At 38.8% G+C, this 20,841-nt stretch overlaps 2 pseudogenes across 1 annotated transcript; both read left to right on the top strand.

Moving 5' to 3' along the window:
* Positions 1-5,293: 5,293 nt before the first annotated feature.
* Positions 5,294-8,311, top strand: LOC101585355 (annotated as a pseudogene). The gene is made up of 2 exons (XR_192664.2): positions 5,294-5,709; positions 5,745-8,311. The product of XR_192664.2 is annotated as a 116 kDa U5 small nuclear ribonucleoprotein component-like (transcript).
* Positions 8,312-8,855: 544 nt separating this feature from the next.
* Positions 8,856-16,313, top strand: LOC101581309 (annotated as a pseudogene).
* The last annotated feature ends 4,528 nt before the right edge of the window (positions 16,314-20,841 follow it).

Raw genomic sequence — 20,841 nt, forward strand, 5'->3', positions numbered from 1 at the left:
ATAAGAATACTGTTGCTTTTTATGTATTTATTTTGTATCCTGCTACCTTACTGAATTTGGTTAGTAATTTTAGGAATCTTTGGTTATGCCATAAGTGTTAATAGTTTCCTTCATTGAAACCTCTTCTCACTTTGATTCCTCTCCAAGTTACAGCTTTCCAGATTTTGGGCACCTGGTCCTAGAGACTTGGAGTTGCTGGCACCCACCATTCTGCATGTACCCACCCCCCCAAGATGACTGTAAAATGCATGTAATATGTACTAATGAAAAAGAAGAGAAATAGTGGATTAATAGTTATGCCAAATACTTTTTGGGTGAAAGAGGGAAGAACAGTAGATAAAGATGACAGAGAAAGATTGATCAGGGCTGACATTGTTTTAAGAAGAACAATTCAGCAATTCAACGCCTAATTCAGATTTAGACCCTGGGGAAAGACTTGGGAGTAGGGGGCTACATAACAGGATAAAACTCTGCAGAAGAATAAAAAGTAATATGGTAAAACACAGAATATAAATAAGAAGCTCCATTTATCTGTTTTGTAGGTCATCAGGTACATCAGTTTTAACAATATATGCAGCCTTTTTGCTCTGTGTAACACTTAGTTCCTTTGGTGCTAAGGTTACTTTGCTGGAATAAGCAATGCCTCATTGCAAATCAGTTGGTCTGGAAATCTCTGTTTTATAACAGCTTCATATATCATTATAAAAAGAAGCATGATATAAAACTATATACTATTATTTATTTTTTGAGATGGTGTGACACTGTTATTGCTGAGGCTGGTCTCATATTCATGGGTCAAACAATCCTCGCATGCTTAAGTTATGTAGAGCTTTATTTTTTGAGATGGTGTGTCTATGTTGTTCAGGGTATTCTCAAATGATCCTTCTGTGTTTGCCTGATGCGTAGCTGGAACTACAGGTATCCCCAACAAGCTCAGCTTTTAAATGTCTAAAAAGATAGATAAAGCTTTCTTGGTGGTAGGGTTTTTTAATATTTCTTCTTTTTTATTAATCAGAGTTTTTAAAAAGTGATAAAATTATATTTTTTTGGTACTACAGGTGTTGTCCCCAACAAGCTCAGCTTTTAAATGTCTAAAAAGATAGATAAAGATTTCTTGGTGGTAGGGTTTTTTTAACATTCTTTTTTATTAATCAGATTTTTAAAAAAATGATAAAATTATATTTTTCATGTTAATTTTAGATCCTATTATTCATAGAATTTAAAACTACTTTGTGACTGCTGTTAAAAGTGGTTTAAGTAACTAATTAATTTTTTTAATGGAACCAGTTAATTTTAAGAAAAGGTATTCGCTATTAAAATGTGAAATATATGCTAGTTGTGGTGGTGCCCATTTGTAATTCCAGCATTCATGAGGCTAAGGAAAGCGGATTGTCCAGAATTTGAGGCCAGCCTAGGCTAAATAGCAAGTGCAAGGCTAGCCTGAACTACAGAGAGAGACCCTGTCTCAAAAAAAAAAAAAAAAAAAAAAAAAAAAAAAAAAACCCAAAAGAACAAAAACAAAACAAGAAACACAAAAAAAAACCCCAATTCCTGTCTAGTGGTACCCAGTGTTAAACGCCCATCTGTGTATTTTCTAATGTGGCAGGAGTTTGGCAGACTGCAAGAAAAACATTTCTTCAATACAGTACCATGTTTAAGTTCAGTATAAAATACTCTGAAGATGGAAGATCTACATGTTGGGAGATGTAAGGGAAATTTGTATTTGCAAAAAAAAGTGTTGTGACATCTTAATCATTTTTAAAGGCACTTTCAGAAGAACGATGGTAAGAAGCACATTTTGAAAAGATTCAGCTGAGTTTCCAAGTAACTTTAGACAGAAACATACTTTCTATTTCACTTACTGTTCCATCTTTGTCAGTCTGTATTTCCTGAGTATGTACTGCACAGCACTGTATAAGCACAGAGAAAATACTTTAATGATTAGTTACCTTTCATTTAGAAACTAAGGAAGTAAAGGGCCCAGACATGTATATCATCATAACTCCATACAGAAAAATTACCATTTATTGAACTTAATGACTTCTTATTTCAATCATGTAAGAATGGTAAATATTAATGGTATGGTAGGCAGATTTCAAGGTAAGCAGAATGACCTCACCTCCTGGTATCTATGCTTCTTTCCCCTTGTGTGTTAACTGGTCTTGGTGACTTGTTCTAGCCAGTAAAATAAGGTGAAATTGATGGGATTTCATTTCCATGATTAGGTTATAAAGATTATGATATATGTCTTACTATTAGGCTTTATTGCATTTGTGATGTGTATGCCTTGCTAAGGCAAATTCTAATTTAGGAATGTCCATCTATGTTGTGAGAATGTGAAGGTGTTCTGCACTTTTGCTCAAATATACCTGGTCACAATACAATTTGCTATTCACACTCGGTTTTTACACTTGGGCTATTGTGTTTACAGTTTGCATTTTGGGTGATTGGTTGAGGTTGTCAAACATTTTTAAAATAGATCTTACCAATAAACATTTTTTAATTTAAAAAAACAGAATGTGAGGGTAGTCTCTAGCCAACAGCAAATAAAACTGAGGTACACAGTCTCATAAAAAATATTAACAACTCTTTGGGCTGAAAAATTGATCCTGAGTTGAACTGTCAGATGAGACCTTATACTTAGCCAATACTTCATTGTAGAAGTGGGTGAGACCTTGAAGCAAAGGACTCAGATGCCCGATCAATGAAATCTCTGCAATAATAAGCGTGTTGTTTTAATCCATTACATTTTGATAATTTTTCATGCAGCAGTAAATCAATAATACAGGTAGTAATAAAAATTCCTGTAGTAAGAAAGAACTTATTCAGAAATTTGGGGAATAACTGTTATTTTGATAGATATTATAAATGTCTTAGAGAAAAGATTAATCAGAGGAGTGATGTTAAAATTGATTATAAAACACAGTAGCTTACCTGGAACATAAAGTTTCACAATGAACAACTATACACACAGCTGGAAGCTATAGGAACAACACAAAGCTCTTTTGGTTATAGATGAAACATTTTCTGTTTCTGCTTTCCATAACATGTATATAATCATTTATTTGAGAGCTTCTATAGGAGGTATTAGGAGCCTTCTGTTGCCATGATATATATATATATATATAGTGGGATCTGGTAATAAATATCAGTAACTGATTAATGTTATTATATAATATATTGTATAAATATAAAGGATCACTATGTAGGTTATTTATTAAGCCTACTAATCTAACTGACTTGTAAATATTCAGTCCATCTGTATGTACACTTCCTACAGGAAAACTCATTTTCAAAAACTGGACTCACGTCTATCTTGTACAAATTGGATATCCTTTCTTTAGTTCTTTTGTTTCTCATAGCTCATCCTGCTAAAGTAGAGCCTGAGATCCATTTTGAGTATTTTCTCACATGCTATAGTATCCCTACTCAATCAAGTCTGTTTAACCTCAGAAATGACTTTTAAATCTGTCTTTCTACTGCCCCTGTCATTATCTGAAAAGTTTGGGAAAGGACTTCATCAGGTTCTACTATTTTAAGTCCTATATTTGGATAAAGTTCTATTTTCACAAGTTCTATCATGATATATAGATAGATATAGATAGATAGATACAGATACAGATATAGATATAAATGTAGATATAGATATATTCTTTTCTAAAATGGTTCCTTTTCATTCTCCAGCAAAGGGTTATTATGAGCCATGGCTGTAAATTAAAGGCTCTCAGCCAAAAGTCGGTTTCATTACCATATAGGCTTATTTGTATCAGTTATAGTAAAAAGGTAAGTTCTGAAAAATACTTTGTAAACATTGCCATTGACGTTCTAATTTAAGTAATGTTTCATCTTTATTTCTGAAATATTTGTTGTCAGTGTAGTCTAACAGTTTAGCATTCCAGGACTGATTAGTAAGAAATGGACTCAATTATAGAAAAAATTTAGGTTAACAAAGAAAATTTTTTTCATCGAGTCACAGGAACAGTTTATGTTTTAGGAGTTTAGAAAAAGCCTCTATCTTTTAGTGGAGATCCAAGACTTTGCTTAAATTTATCAGGCCAATAATAAGTTCAGCAAAAGTTTAATTAGTTGGTGATGGATTGAGGCTAAGAATGAACTCAGTTATATAACATATTCTATCTTCATGTCTTTCAAAATAATTTGCAAAAATAAGCAAAAACATGTATCTCTACACATGTAATTTTTTTTGGCTCTTTTCTACTATTTTTTTGGTCAGTTTGTTTGAAGAGTTCCACTCCTTTATGCTTGTTTTTGAGAATTGCTGGTGCTTTTCTGTTAGTGTGTAGCTTTGTTTGTGGCTTTGTTAGTGTGTGGCTTTCTGTAACAGTGATTGTTGAAAATAAAGCATTGTTCACTCCTGTTTTATATTTATTAAGAGATTTCAGGAAAGGAAAATTTTATAATTTCACATTTCCATAAAAAAGCATGGCCATATTTTATCTTTCTAAAAATATATTACACTATTGATAGCTCTTAAAAGCAAATTGAAAATGTCCAGTAACTTTCTTTACTGAACAAGTATTTATCAAACCTACCTCCATAATGCTTATATGCTAGTAAGTAGGGACCCTGAACAAATAAGTGAGTAATAAGATAATTTCAGTTTATGTAAATTTTGTGATGAAAACAAATAGGGTAAAAGGACAGGTGTTACTATCGCATAGAAGTGGGGAGGAAGGAGGGAGAGGGAGAGATAGGTAAGGCCTCCCACTAAAGACAGGCATCCTGGCAAAGCCTAGAAGAATGAGCCAGGCCTTTGAGGGTCTTCCAGGAGTGTTTCAGGTCTGGGAAGTGTCAGTGTGGGGATTTAGAGGGGGAAAGAGCTGGTGAAGTTAAGGGCCCAGAGGACAATGTGGATGCAGTATGGTGAGGGAGGGGAGAATGGAATGAAAGAAAATAGGAACCAGATCTTTTTTTTTTTTTTTTTTTGGCAGAACTTTGAACTCAGGCCCTTACGCTTGCCAGGGAAGTGCTTATCCTACTGAGCCATCTCCCCGGCCCAGGAACCAGATCTTGAAGAGCCCTTGGGTCATAGTGAAAAATTTGGAGATGCTGGCCAAAAACAAAAGGAAAAAGAAGAACCAAAAACAAAATAAAAAACATCTACAAAAACCACACAAAAGTGGAAGTGAAAGGGAAGGAAAAAAGTTACATAATCTACCAATTCCTTACAGTGAATGTAATCATGCAAACATGTACTAAGAAAAATTAAAAGTTAACATCAAAAAAAGAAATTTCAGCAGACTGGAGCGCTCAGGGCACTAAGACGGAAGCAGCATGGATACTGACTTGTATGATGAGTTTGGGAATTATATTGAACCAGAACTTGATTCTGATGAAGATGATGATGAATTGGACAGAGAAACTAAGGATCTTGATGAGATGGATGAGGACGAAGAGGAGGATGCCGCTGCTGCGTACAAGGACCACGCTGGGATGGAGGTAGTGCTACACGAGGACAAGAAGTACTACCTGATGGCTGAGGAGGTGTACGGCCTTGAGATGAAGAACATTGTGCAGGAAGAGGATGCCCAGACACTCAAAGAGTCCATTATTAAGCCTGTGAAGACCAAGAAGATCACGCTGATGGAGCAGACGCTGCCCATGACAGTGTATGAGATGGATTTCTTGGCGGATCTCATGGACAACTTGGAGCTCATCTGAAACGTGAAACTTTGTGGGCACCTCATGGCAAGACCTGTTTTGTAGTTTGCTTAATAGAACAGACCCACTCAGAAATTTGAAAGAGATATGACCAGGATCTGTGCTACATAGACATCCTCTTCACTGAGCAGGAGAGAGGCGTGGGCATCAAGATTACACCTGTGATAGTGGTCTTGTGGGAAACCAAGAGGAAGTCGTACCTCTTCAACATCATGCACGCTCCAGGCACGTGAATTTCTCTGATGAGGTCACTGCTGGCCTCCATATCTCCGACAGCATGGTCCTATTCATCGATGCTGCAGAGGGAGTGATGCTGAACACCGAGCAGCTGATCAAGCATGAGGTGCAGGAGAGGTTGTCAGTCACTGTGTACATCAACAAGATTGACCGGCTCATCCTGGAGTTGAAGCTGTCACCCACAGATGCCTACTACAAGCTGTGACACATTGTGGATGAGGTCAACGGACTAATAAGCATGTACTCCAGTGATGAGAACCTCACGCTCTGTCTGCTACTGGGCGAGGTATGCTTCTCCAGCTCCCAGTACAGTATCAGCTTCACAGTGGGCTCCTTTGCCAAGATCTACACAGACACCTTTGGTGACGTTAATTACCAGGAATTTGCTAAAAGACTCTGGGGTGACATCTACTTCAACCCTAAGATGTGGAAGTTCATGAAGAAGACCCTGACCAGCAGCTCCCAGGGGAGCTTTGTGGAGTTTGTGCTTGAGCCACTCTACAAGATCCTGGCACAGGTGGTGGGCAACATGGATACCAGTCTCCTGAGGACCCTAGACGAGATTGGTATTCACCTGACCAAGGAGGAGCTGAAGCTGAACATCCAGCCTCTGCTCTGTCTGGTCTGCAAGAAGTTCTTTGGGGAGTTCACAGGCTTTGTGAACACTTGTGTGCAGCACATCCCGTCCCCAAAGGTGGGTGCCAAGCCCAAGATCAAGCATACCCATACTGGCGGCTTGGACTCTGACGGTGGCGAAGCCATGCGTGACTGCGACCCTGATGGCCCACTGATGTGCCATACCACCAAGATGTACAACACAGACGACGGGGTCCAGTTCCATGCCTTTGGTTTTGTGCTGAGTGGCACCATCCATGCTGGGCAGCCTGTGAAGGTTCTCAGGGAGAACTATACCCTGGAGGATGAGGAAGATTCTCAGATCTGCACCGTGGGCCACCTGTGGATCTTGGTGGCCAGGTACCACATCAAGGTGAACCGAGTTCCTGCTGGCAACTGAGTCCTGATTGAAGGGGTCAACAAGCCAATTGTGAAGACTGTGACTATTACAGAGCCTATTACAGAGCCCTGAGGCAATGAAGAGGCTCAGATCTTCTGGCCCTGGAAGTTCAACACCATATCTGTGATCAAGATCGCTGTGGAGCCAGTCAAACCCTCAGAGCTGCCCAAGATGCTTGACAGTCTGCGCAAGGTGAACAAGAGCCACCCATCTCTCACCACCAAGGTGGAGGCGTTGGGTGAGCATGTGATCCTGGGCACTGGCAAGCTCTACCTGGGCTGTGTGATGCATGACCTGTGGAAGATGTACTCGGAGATTGACATTAAGGTGGCAGACCCGGTGGTCACATTCTGTGAGACAGTGGTGGAAACATCTTCCCCCAAATGCTTCACTGAAACACACAATAAGAACAAGATCACCATGATCGCCGAGCCTCTGGAGAAGAGGCTGGCTGAGGACATGGAGAATGAGGTGGTGCAGATCACGTGGAACAGGAAGAAGCTGGGCGAGTTCTTCCAGACCAAATATGATTGGGATCTGTTGGCTGCCCACTCCATCTGGGTCTTTGGTCCTGATGCCACTGGGCCCAACATCCTAGTGGACAACACCCTGCCCTTGGAGGTGGACAAGGCCCTCCTTGGCTCTGTGAAGGACGGCATTGTGCAGGGCTTCCAATGGGGGACCAGAGAGGGGCCACTCTGCAACGAGCTGATTCGCAATGTGAAGTTTAAGATCTTGGATGCTGTGGTGGCCCAGGAGCCCCTGCACTGGGGCAGGGGCCAGATCATCCCCACAGCACGGAGTGCTCTGCCTTCCTCATAGCCACACCCCATCTGATGGAGCCCTACTACTTCGTGGAGGTACAGGCACCTTAGGATTGTATTTCCGCTGTGTATACCGTCCTGGCCCGATGCAGGGGGCACGTGACTCAGGATGCACCCATTCGAGGCTCCCCTCTCTACATCATCAAAACTTTCATCCCGGCCATCGACTCCTTTGGTTTTGAGACTGACCGAAACACACACACACACACACACACACACACACACACACACAGCCAAGCCTTCTCCCTGTTGGTCTTCCACCAATGGCAGATCGTGCTCAACGACCCCCTGGACAAAAGCATCATCATCTGGCCCTTGGAGCTGCAGCCAGCCCCACACCTGGCCCATGAGTTCATGATCAAGACCCAGCGCAGGAAGGGCCTGAGTGAGGACCTGAGCATGAGCAAGTTCTTCGACCACTCCATACTGCTGGAGCTGGCCAAGCAGGATGTGGTACTCAACTACCCAATGTGAGCCTTGGGCCAGCAGAGGGATCTGTATCCGATGAGACCCAGAGAGCTTTGTGGTGCTGGATCTCTCATGTGATTGTCGTGCAGGCCTGCTGCACACCGTAGTGTTTCTGTGGTGTGGGCCTCATGTGTTGACCACATGCTGTGGGACCCACGGTGCCATGCACCTGGCATGGTTCCCCCAGGGACAGCGCAGACAGGAGCACCATCTTTGGAACTTGCACAGACTTCCGTTTCTCACCCATTCCACCATAATGCAGCCCCATGTTGTGAATGAGAACACTGGCCTTTGCAAAAAAAAAAAAAAAAAAGAAAAAAAAAAGAAAAAAGAAAAAAATTTGAGTTTTTCTATCTAACAGCGTTTATGTCCTAAGGCAGAATGTAATCTTCCTTTTGTTAATAGGAAAAAAACTAACTTTATTTTATTTTATTTAGAGTTTGGAGAGAGTAGTTGAAATTCAAAGTCTTTGTGGAAATATAATGTTCTTGTGTTATAGTATTAATGTAATAAATTATATTATTGAGGATACCCTTAGAAATTTGCAGAAGGGGATCATGAGAATTAGAAAATATAATTTCAATATTTGTTTCCAACTCTAATATTCTATATCTTTTGTTCTAGTTTAGATGTTTGGTGAAACAGATCAAGTACGTTTTTTTTTTGGTGGTACCAGGGATCAAACTCAGAACCTTGTGCTTTGCGGGACAAGCACTTATTCTACTGAGCTACCTCCCCAGCCTAGATCAAGTACATTAATAAACTATTCTAAAATCATGGGATATTTAGAAGTCCAAAGTGTTGATATTTATCTAAATGAATTGTCACTTCAGTAGTTCGTTTCTAGTTTCATAGTTTTAAGTGATATAGTTTATTTTAAATATTTAGATTAGTTAATATCAAATTAAAAAGTAGTGTTCACATGTTACTCTGATATCCATGGCACACTGTTAACATCCCTAAACTATACAACATTTCAGATGGTTGTAGTTATGCACCATCATGTATGTTCATATAGAAGATTATAAATTATTATTTTTTAAAAAAATCTTTTTGAGACAGGGTTTCACTATGCAGTTCAGGCTGGCCTTGAGCTCACTTTGTAGCTCAGGCTGGCCTCAAACTCACAACAATCATCCTGCCTCAGTCTCCCGAGTGCTGGGATTACAGGTATGTGCTACCATGCATGACAGTTAGTTTCGTATATAGTACATTTTGTGTTATTTCATTTTTATGCCAAAAACCTTCAGATATAGCCACAATTATATAGAAAAGACATCAAGAAATAAAAGATGGATTACAGACAAGTTGAAGTAAAAAATTAAAACTCAAGGCCCATGTTTTATAGACCTTATTTAACACCATAATAATGCATATAACAAATTGAATTGAATCTGAGGAGATATGAAACATCAAAAGAACAAAAATACATCATATAAGCTAAATATCCAAAGTGAGGAGCATATCTCGGCATACTAAGTGCCTGCCTGGCAAGGGCAAGGTTGCCAGTTCAATCCCTGTGCTGGCCCCAGAACTCCAGTTGCACCACGCCAGCCACCAAAACTGGGCGTAGTAGCACATGTCTATAATCCCACCGCTGGGGAGGCTGAGACAGGAGGATTACTACAACTCTGAGCTGCATAGCAAGATCCTGAACCAAATAAATAAAAAGATTTCAAAAAGTTAAAAATCTATTTGGAGATGAATTTATACTAACTGTTCAGGAAGGTAAATTGTTTAAAGTAATGATCATCAATAGTAAACCTGTTCAGTTTTATGCTATTTATAATTCTCTAAAATTTAACAAAAAGATCAAATGTAACTCTAGACAGTATACTTTTTTATGTACATGCCTCTTACATTTTGTAAAGTACAACTGTAGTTCATCAAAATGTGCCCCAAGGCACAATACCATTTTACTCAGTCATTAGAAAGCTTAGCATAATTGCTAAGCATAATCCAAAAAAAACAGGAGTACTGACATCAGGGACTCTCTAATTTGTTAGGCAATTGTTCCATAATTTTTGGCACCAAGATAATCCATATGTTGAAGAAGCAATTAATCATTAGTGTTAGTTATCAAGCTATGATTTTAGCTGTTTCCTCCTAAATTTGACAAAAATGAGAGTTCCTGATTTTTGTAATATTCTGATTTTTGAGATCAAAAGTTTTAAGTATGCCAGCCTAATCAAAGTTGACCTGACCTTTGTTATTAGTTTTCTAAAATAAGTAGAATATAATTCTATATTCACATAGATGAATGATATAGAAGCTGCTAATATTTAGATAAAAGGTATAGAAACCTTTACAAATTTAGAGGATTACTCCAGAAGTTACTTGAAGCTCTTAAACTAGCATTTTGGCTTCAGGGCCATTTTATGTGCACTTGGAACCCGTAATGAAAATAGGCCTGAAGAAGAGAAGACACAACTGGGTTTTCACTTCCCTAAATTGGGCAAATACAGTGATGTAGACACATCAGTGATTAAATATTAGGTGATATAATTACTTGGCCAAAACTTAGACCTAACTATCTTTTAATTATTTTACATCATAAGGATGAGCAAAAATCAGAGAATTTTTCCTGTCTCCAAAACAAAAGACAAAAATCATATTGCTCACCAACATGTATGTCTTAAGTATATTTAAAACAATCCAGAAATAGTGAAGGAAACCTTGGAAACTTAACAGTCTGTGTTAAGTTTATTCAGCTACATGTGGATACAGTGCAGACTTAAGAATATAAATGAACTCTTCTATGCATACATAACTTATGCGTCTGTACCTCATCACTCACAGAACAGTTTTGGAAACTCAGTCTCTGCAAAATACAGTACTGCAACTCCCAACAGTTTCTCTGATTTATTGTAAAGTTACTTAGTCTCTTACTTTTCTGTGTTTATTTTTAAGTTGCTGCACTATTGGGCAGTTTATTATTCTGCTGGGTAGTGGAGAAATTTTCAAAATCCTGAATGCCAGGTAGTCAGTTTGTGACAAAAGTCCTCAGACCTGGTCCCTCAAAAGGAGCAATTAATGTTTGGTCTCAGAGTCTATTTTACAAATTCAGGAACAATGGAATGCAAATAAATTTCTCTTTTCCTATTGGTTCTTTCATTGTTGGTGGTACTACTGATTTGAAAATAATTTGTGTAGTTTGTTATTAGTAATGAATAAGACATGCAAAATGAAGTTATCATATAGCTGGATAGTGTAAAGGATAGTAAATGCCTAAATTCTCAACAAGATTACATACTGTGTACATCATCATGTTGTAGAAATGTTGGGAAATTTCTTTTGCTCTTGAGTAGCTCCCAGATAATACTTTTCTTTCTTTCTTTCTTTATTTATTTTTTATTTATTTTTTTTATTTGAGAGAGAGAGAGAGAGAGAGAGAGAGAGAGAGAGTGTGGTGTGTGTGTGTGGCTAGCTCAGCCCACCAGGGGGCGGGGCTGGCTGGCATGTGGTGCTGGGGGATTGAACCGCGGTCCCTGATGCTTTGCCAAGCTTGTTCTAAGTAGGTGCCTTAGACCACTGAGCCATCTCTCCAGCCCAAGATAATACTTTTCAAGAAAAGATAAAAACCCCACTTTATTTTTTTAAAAAAACCCATTTTATAAGTTAAGTTTATGAATGATAGTGGCAAATTGAATCCTGACTTCCTAAAACCTCAATGCTATAAACTGTAGCACTTATAAGAAAAATGATCACTAAAGTACCTTAGACATAGCTCAAAAACATCTATAAAGGATCCTACTTTTTAATAAAGTAACTACATTTTAAATAAATGTTCCTTGGTGTAGGCATTTTCCTTGGTCAGAATGGCTGATTGAGGGGACACTGCTGGTTGCCCTGTGGCATCCATTGAACCCATTATGTGACAGCCATGCCTTTTGAGCTATTGAGCCCATTACAGGAGTTATACTAAAATGACCAATTGTATATAATTCTAGAGTGGGTACATGATGCAGAATTCCAAATTAGATTGACCATGTTAAAGTCAGCACCTTATTTATTTTGACACTGGTGAATAGTTTCTCCCCCTAAAAGGATGGTGTAATATGCCACTAGTTTGGGGAAAACATACTTGAGGTTTAGGTCAACTGGACAGAGCAGAAAATCTTGATTGGAAATTTAATCCAGCTTTACCTAAGCCAAATACGATTCTGCACTTAGATTAGGCAATAAATTATTTCTTTATCTTTGTTTCTTCCCCTGCTACCCTTCTGTTTTTGACTACTTCTAACTAAAGTCTTGTTACTGATACATTTTTCAAAATGAGCCCAATAAAATTAGGACTGAAAATCTTGTCTCCATGTATTTCTCTCTCTTTATTGATAGACCCCTTCTTTCTTTTCCTGGCCTCTCCTGTCCTCTCTTTCTCCCTTCCCCTCCTCTTCCCTCGCCTCCCCTTTCCTCCTCTCCTCTCCTCCCTTCATTTCCTTCATTCTATCTTTTGTACTGGCCCAGCACATTATTTTCTGTACTGGCCACTGAGATATTAAACTCACAACCTCACACTTGCCAGGCAGGTGTTGTGCAGCTGAGCTATATCCCTAGTCCCACTGAGATATCTTAATTATGCCACTAATATAAAATTAAGTGTGGATGACCATATTCAAGTTTTGGAATGAAAACTGCATGTTTTATAGTGACTTCTATTTCCTGTCAAAATTTAACCATTATCATGTTTGCTAAAGGAATCTCAATCTGGGGCCGGGGAGATGGCTCAGTAGGATAAGTGCTTGACTGGCAAATGCAAGGATCTGAGTTCAATCCCTGGTTCTGCCAAAAAAAAAAAAAAAAAAAAAAAAAATCTCAATCAATGTACTGCAGAATGACTCCACCATAGCTAGAATTTGGGCAGTAAATACAGATTTTTGGCTGTTCAGAGACTTCTAGAAAGGTAGCTGAGTAATGAAGAGCAGAGAAACAGCTTCTCCAAGATTTGATGTCCTGATGCTGGAAAATAACAACATGAGAAAGAGGAGGGAGTGGGTCCCACCAAGGGATCCATCAAGGATCTGAAGTGAGAACTGAATCCATGGGAGAGTGAAGAGAAAGACCTCACAGGAGAAGGAAGAGGCAAGTGGCTTTTTCTTCCTGAGCTCTGTCTCACTTTATGAGAGGGGCAGTTCAAACCTGCAGCTCCATGGCAACTACTTATGACCCTAGAAGACTCCATAGAGAAATGCTTCAGTGGAATGGAGCAGTAGACACAGCAGACTGCAGTGACTGGTGAACTATTTGACTTATGATGTCCTCCAGAAAAAGGGTAATGGGCTGGTAGCCAGCTTGGATAGGGCCAACTGAGCTTGACACTCAGGGGAACTGTGGGCCTCGTCCAACTAGTAGCTCACAGTGTCAGCACTAAGCAGAACCAAGTAAGTCAGCAAGAAGTCAAGGAGCCAAATTTAAGCTGGCAAGAGGCACATGGATAGCTGCAGGCTGAACAAATTGAGTAACAACCTCATACTCTGAAACAAGACTGAACTTCAGTAGAATTAAAGATGCAGGCTTGCTGGGATTATCCACTACATATGACTGGCGTGCTGGGATTAATCAATATGGATCTGGTCTTGGTCTATCCACTTTAACAATGGAAGTGGAAACATTATGAAGTGGACATTTTTTTTCTGCTCCTTTTTCTCCTCCTCCTGCTCTTCATTTCTTCTTCATCTCCTCCTACTTCTCCTCCTCCCCTTCATCTCTTTTTTCTTTGCCTTTTCCTCTGCCTCCTCCTTCTTCTTCCTATTTGCCCTCTTCTCCTTTCTGTTGGAAATTGTAGAAGCAGAAAAAATTATTAAAGTATTACTCTAATTTTGGCAATAAAAAGTAATGAAGTGCTGGTTCATACACAAGAATGAGCTCTGAACACATTAAGAAAGAGTCCATTACAAAAAAAATGCTTTATATGAAATATACAGAACAGGCAAAATTGCAGAAACCCACAATAGACTGTGGATTAAGACTGGAAGATTGAGGGAAAATAAAAAAACTGCTATTAATAGGTACATGGTTTCTTTTCAAAAACTGATTGCATTGATGATTGTAGAACTCTGAATATACTAAAAAGCAATGAAATCACATTTAAAGAAATGATTTTTATGGTATATGTACTGAATATCAATAAAAGTTTAAAAATAGAACAGTATCAATAAGATGGAAATAGTGGCCAACAAAATTCTCAAGTTTAATGAAAATTTAAACCCCTAGGTCCATGAGGCTCAACAAAAGCCACACAGAGAAATAACAGAGAACTTCCCAAGCAGTGAATAAAAAATGACATACAGATTGGTGAGGTATAAAGAACTCTAGGCTATGATTTAAAAATAAAACCATACACCAAGGCATATAATAATCAAGATTCCAGAAATCCAACACAAGAACAGACTATTAAAAGCTGTTGGAGCAAAGAAACAAATCGCTTATAAAAGGAAGCCCATCACAATCAGCACACAGCCGACTTCTCAACACAAACCCTCAGATCAAGGAGAGCCTGGAGTGAAATATTTTAAGCCCTCAAAGAAAAAAACCTCCCATCTGGATGGATATACCCTACAACACTATCTTTCAAAAGTGATGGAGAAATAAGATACTTCCATGACAAAGAACACGGAGGACATTCATGACCACCAAACTAGTACTCTAAAATGTTCTGAGGTACATTCTAGAAAGAGATAGTAAGGACTACAAATCCATGAATCTGTATAGAATGAAACAACCAGGCAAGGCAAGTAAATAAACAGAGGAGAAAAAAAAGGAAACCAACAACAGGAAAACAACATGGATGAGTCTCTCACTGCATACCAGTTATGTAACCATCAAATAATGGGCTCAATTCACCAGTCAGAATAAACAGACTGGTAGAATGGATCAAGAAGCAAGATCCAACAATATGCTTCAAATAAACATTTAATTAAAAAAGAAATTCACAGACTGAAATCAAAGGATGGAAAAGAATAATCAATGTGACTGCAACCTATAAGAAATCAGAGGTACATCCTCTTTTGCACACAAATGGATTTCAAGCCAAGTCTGATTAAGAGATAAAGTCATAACGTTCTTGTAAAGGGAACCATTCAACAGGAAGAGATAAAAATCATAAATATATACGCACCAAATACCAGCACACTCAACTATACAAGATAAATATTAACGGACACATAAAAATCAAATAAGCACTCATACTGTTGTAATGGGGGACTTCAATACCCCACTGTAACAAGCAGTTAGATTAACCAGGCAAAAAATCAACAAAGAAATATCAGAACTGAATCAAATTTTTGAACAAATGGACTTAGTGGATGTCTATAGTGTTCTACCCTATAACATCAAAATACATGTTCTTCTCAGGTACACATGAGACCTCTAAAATAGACCATGTGCTAGCTCATAGAATATGTTTAAGTAAAACAAAGAAGCTGACAGTATCACTTGCATATTCTGATTCCATAGGGCAATGAAATTGGAAATCAATGACAAAAGAAACCACAAAAACTTCATAAACACATGGAAATTAAATCACACACCCTGAACAACCAGGTAGTCACAAATGAAGTTAAACAAGAAATTACAGGGTTGTACACAAGAACCCTGAGGTGAGTGAGGTCTCAAGGTGATCAGAGCCAGTTCGTTCATCCATGCACACCAATGGATTGAGGGGAAGGTGACTGATACAGCAATGCAAAAAGCTGCTAAAGTGAGTAGCCAGACTTGTTCTGGGTTCCTACTTAGTAAAGTATTTTAATAAGCAGAAAACCTACTTTGCTCATGATGCCCTTCAGCAATGCACTGCTGGAAATATTGTACTTCTCAAAGCTTTACCTGTTCCACGAACGGAGCACGTGAAACATGAATCGGCTGAGATCATCTTCAAAGTAAGCAGAACAATAGATCCAGTATCAGGAAAACCCTGTGCAGGAACCAGCTACCTGGAGAGTCCAATGAGTTCGGAAACCACTCAGCTCAGCAAAACTCTGGAAGAACTCAACATCTCTTCAACACAAAAAAGGGCAGGAAGGAGACAGGGAAAGATTTCTAACTTTCATTACAAACTGTCAAATTCTCTCGTGGCATTTATGAAATAGTAAAAGACTTGTTATAATTAAAAAAAGAAGTTAGACAGTTTCTACAATTAAACAAAAATGCCAATACAACATATGACAATGTAAAGGACACATAAAAAGCTTCCTATGAGGAAAATTTGTATCACTGAATTCCCATCTCAGAAAAATAGAATGGGCTGGGGAGATGGCTCAATGGAATAAGCGCTTTCCTGGCAAGTGCAAGGGTCTGAGTTCAATCCCCAGTTCTGAAAAAAAAAAAAAAAGAAAAAAATAGTGAGCGCAAATAAAAGAAGGGCAAGTGAAATCCAAAGAAAGCTCATACAAGGGTGGAGATTATAAAAATTAAGAGCAGAAATTAAGATAAAAATTAAAAAGACAGGGCTGTGGAGATAGCTCAGTGTCTGAAGGACCTGCCTAGGCAAGTGCAAGGAACCGGGTTCATTGCCCGGTGCTGCATGCCCTGCTGGCCTCACCCTGGGCATCCCAAGTGGGCCCCCAAGATCGGCATGGTGGCATTTGCCTGTATTCCCAATGCTGGGGAGGCTGAAACAGGAGGATAACTATGAGTCTGAGCTACATAGTGAGACCCTGGACCAAATATTAAAAATAAAAATAGGGCTGAGGAGATAGCTTAATGGTCTAAGTGCCTGCCTGGCAAGCTCAAGGATCCAAGTTTGATCCCCACTACCACATGCCTCGCCCCCCTGGAACCTGGTGTGGTGGTGTATGCCTGTAATCCCAGCACTGGGAAGGCTGAGACAGGAAGATCACTAAGAGTCTGAACCACCTAGTGATACCCTGTATCCAATAAGTAAATTAAAAAAAAATTAAAAAATAAAAATAAAAATAAATTAAGAAGACAATAGAACAAATCAATGAGGAATTAGTTCTTTGAAAGATAAATAAAATTTACATTTATATATATGTACATGTTAAATTTTTTTTTTTTTTTTTGATACAGGATCTTACTATACAGTTCAGACTTGTAGTGATCCTCCTATCTCAGGCTTCCCAGTGCTGGGATTATAATTGTGTGCTACTAATCCTGGGGTTCTGGGGCTGACACACCATGCTGTACTGGGGATCAAACTCAGGACCTTGTGCTTGCCAGGCAGGTGCTGAGACCATAGAACCCACCCCAAAACTGACAAGTGACCTTATTAATGAAAGTGACCTTATTCATAAAAGGAAAGAAAACACTCAATTCATGCAAATAGGAATGAAACGGGTGAAATTACAACAGATCCTGCAGAAACCCAGATCATTAATAACTACTTGGAGAAACTATATTCTAATAAGGTGGAAAACAGAAAATCTGGAGAGATTCCTAGATACATACAAATTATAGTAAAGTTGAATCAAGAAGGTATATAGGTTCTAAATAAACCAATATCTGTCTATGAAATTGAAGATACACTTTAAAAACTACCAGCAAAAATAGTCCAGGCCCTGACAAATTCACCCTGAAATCTACAAGAAATTTAGAGAGGACTTAAGGCCACTCCATCTCAAACTCTTTTTAATATTGAAAGGGAAGTAACACTCCCAAATTCATCTCTGGAAGCAAACATTATCCTGATAGCAAAACCAGAGAAGAATCCAACTAAAAAAGAACTACTGGCCAATTTCCCTAATAAACACAGATGCAGAAATCTTCAATAAGATACTGGCAAACACAATACAGCAAATCATCAAGATGATTATACAACATACCATTCATCCCAAGGATTCAAGGATGGCACAACATATGTAAATCAATAAATATAATACAACATATTAACAGAGCCAAGGACAAAAATCTGTGATCATCTCAGTAGATGCAGAAAAAGTCTGAGAAAGTCCAACACACATTCATGATAACCTTACAGAACACTGGAACAGAAGTCATCTCAATCTGATAAAAGCCATCTGTCTTGGTTACTTTTCTCTAGTTTGTGGGACAGAATACCCAACACCTCAAATTAAGAAAGGAAAGGTTTATTTAAAACTTTTTTTCTTTTAAATGTATTTGGTACAGGGTCTCACTATGCAGCTCAGACTCATAGTGATCCTTCTGTTTCAGCCTCCCCAGTGCTGGAATTATAGGCATGTGCCAGCACATCACCTGGTCCTAGTGGCCGTCGTGGCACACCTAGGGTGGGGCTGGCATGGCATGTGTACTGGGATCAAACTCAAGTCTCTGCACTTGCCTGGGTGGGCACTTAGGCTGCTGAGCTATCTCTGCAGCCCCAAGGAAAGGTTTATTTACCTGACAATTTGTGGAGGTTTCAGTCCATAATCAGCTCGCTTCAAGGCAGACTGGCACATGGCAGAGGGCAGCAGTTCATGGGGGTGGAAAACAGCAAAACAGCAAGAGCAAAAGGGAGGAACAGCAGCAGAAAGCAAGCCTTTCTCCCTTCCTTATATTCAGGCTATCTGCCCCAGGGTGAATGTAGCATTCATACTCATAATCCCAGCAGCACTCACACCCATAACCTCAGCTTTGGATTGAATTAATCATAACCTCTGGAAGCCCACCCCATGACTACATGAGGCTTTGGGGAAACAACTATACACAAATGAGACTTGATCTTAGCCAAAAGGCTGAGAAACGACCTAGACACAAATCATAACACCATCTATGACAAACCAATAGCCAACATTATATTAAACGGACAAAAACTGAAAGCTTTCACTCTAAAATCAGGAACAAGATGTCTACTGTCACCATTTTCATTCAATATAGTTTTGGAAGCACTAACCAGGGCACTTAGATGAAAGAAAAGGAATAAACAGAGGAAAGGAAGAAGTTAAACTATAATTATTTGCAGATGACATGATACTCTACATAGAAGACCCCAAAAACTCCACCAAAAGACTTCTAGATTTAATAACCAAATTCAGTAGCATAGCTGGGTACAAAGTCAACACTCAAAAGTCAATGGCATTCCTATATACACATGACAATCTCACTGAGAGAGAAATGTGGGAAACAATACCTTTCATAACAGCATCCGAAAGAAATTTAACTAGGAATCAATCTAACAAAGTAAAAGATCCTTACATTGAAAACTGCGGTATTCTGAAAAAAGAGATTGAAGACAGTATCAGGAAATAGAAAGATACCTCTTGTTCTTGAATCAGAAGAACCAATACAGCAAAAATCGCCATACATCCAGAATTGTTGAACAGCTTTAATGCAATCCCAAGAAAAATACCAATAGCATTTCTCACAAAGAAAACTATCTGAAAATTCATTTGGAACCAGAAGAGATCTAGAATAGGAAAGGTAATTCTGGGCAACAAAGGCAAGGCAGATCATGAAACTCTGTAACTTGAGACTCTACTACAAAGCTAGAGTGATAGAAACTATGAAACTGGCAAAACAAAACAAAACAAAACAAAACAAAACAAAACAAAACAAAACAAAACAAACCAAACCTCAGGCAAACAAACAAACCCCACACAGACCCTAGGATCAGTGGAACAGATTAGAAGCAGCAGAAATAACTTCAAACATACTCAGCTCCAAACACTTTCACTGGAAAAAAGCTTCTTTAATCAATGATATAGGACAAATTGGCTTTGCAAATGCCAAATGATAAAACTAGACATAAATCTTTCAGCAGGAAAAATGAGAAAGCAACAACTGGGACCTTACCTTTTTTATTTTTATTTTTTTGTGGAACCGGGGATTGAACTCAGGCCCTTACAATTACTAGGAAAGCGCTTATTCCACTGAGTCATGTCCCCGGCCCCTGGGATCTCATCTTATTAAAAAGCTTTTGTTCAGTAAAAGAAATAATCAACAGAGTGAAGAGACAACCCACAGTGGGAATACATTTTTCCCTGCTGCTCCTGAAAGGACTAATATCTAGAATATATAAAAACATTTTTGAAAATCAGACCCCACAAATTAAAGACTGAAAAGTGGGTATTGAAAAATGGGCATCTGAAATGAAGACACTTCTCAGAGGAAGAAGCAGCAACAGCAAAGAAATGTATGAAAAAATCTTCAACATCACTGGTCATTCAAGATGTAAATTAAAACAATCCTGTGACTTTCATCCCACTCCAGGAAGTATGGCTACCATCAGGAAATCAACCAATGATAAATGCTACAAGGGCTGTGGGGAAAAAAGAACCTTCTCCACTATTGGTGGGAGTGTAGACTGGTGTAATCACTGTGCAAATTAGTGTGGGGAGTTCTCAAAATCTAAAACTGCAGGTCCCATTTTACCCAGCTATTTTTCTTCTTGGTATCTTCCCAAAAGAATTTAAAGCATCATACCATAGTGACATATACACACCCATGTTTATAAAGGCACAGGTTGTAATAGCTAAATTTTGGAATCAGCCCAAATACCCATCAACCAGTGAATAAAAATTTTTTTTTTAATTTTTATTTATTTATTTGAGAGAGAGAGAGGGAGAGAGAGAGAGAGAGAGAGAGAGAGAGAGAGAGAGAGAGAGAGAGAGAGAGAGAGTGTGGCCAGCTCAGCCCACCAGGGGGCAGGGCTGGCTGGCATGTGGTGCTGGGGATTGAACCGTGGTCCCTGATGCTTTTGCT

This window comes from Octodon degus, unplaced genomic scaffold (assembly GCF_000260255.1).
Source record: "Octodon degus isolate 3935 unplaced genomic scaffold, OctDeg1.0 scaffold00091, whole genome shotgun sequence".
Taxonomy (NCBI): Eukaryota; Metazoa; Chordata; class Mammalia; order Rodentia; family Octodontidae; genus Octodon; species Octodon degus.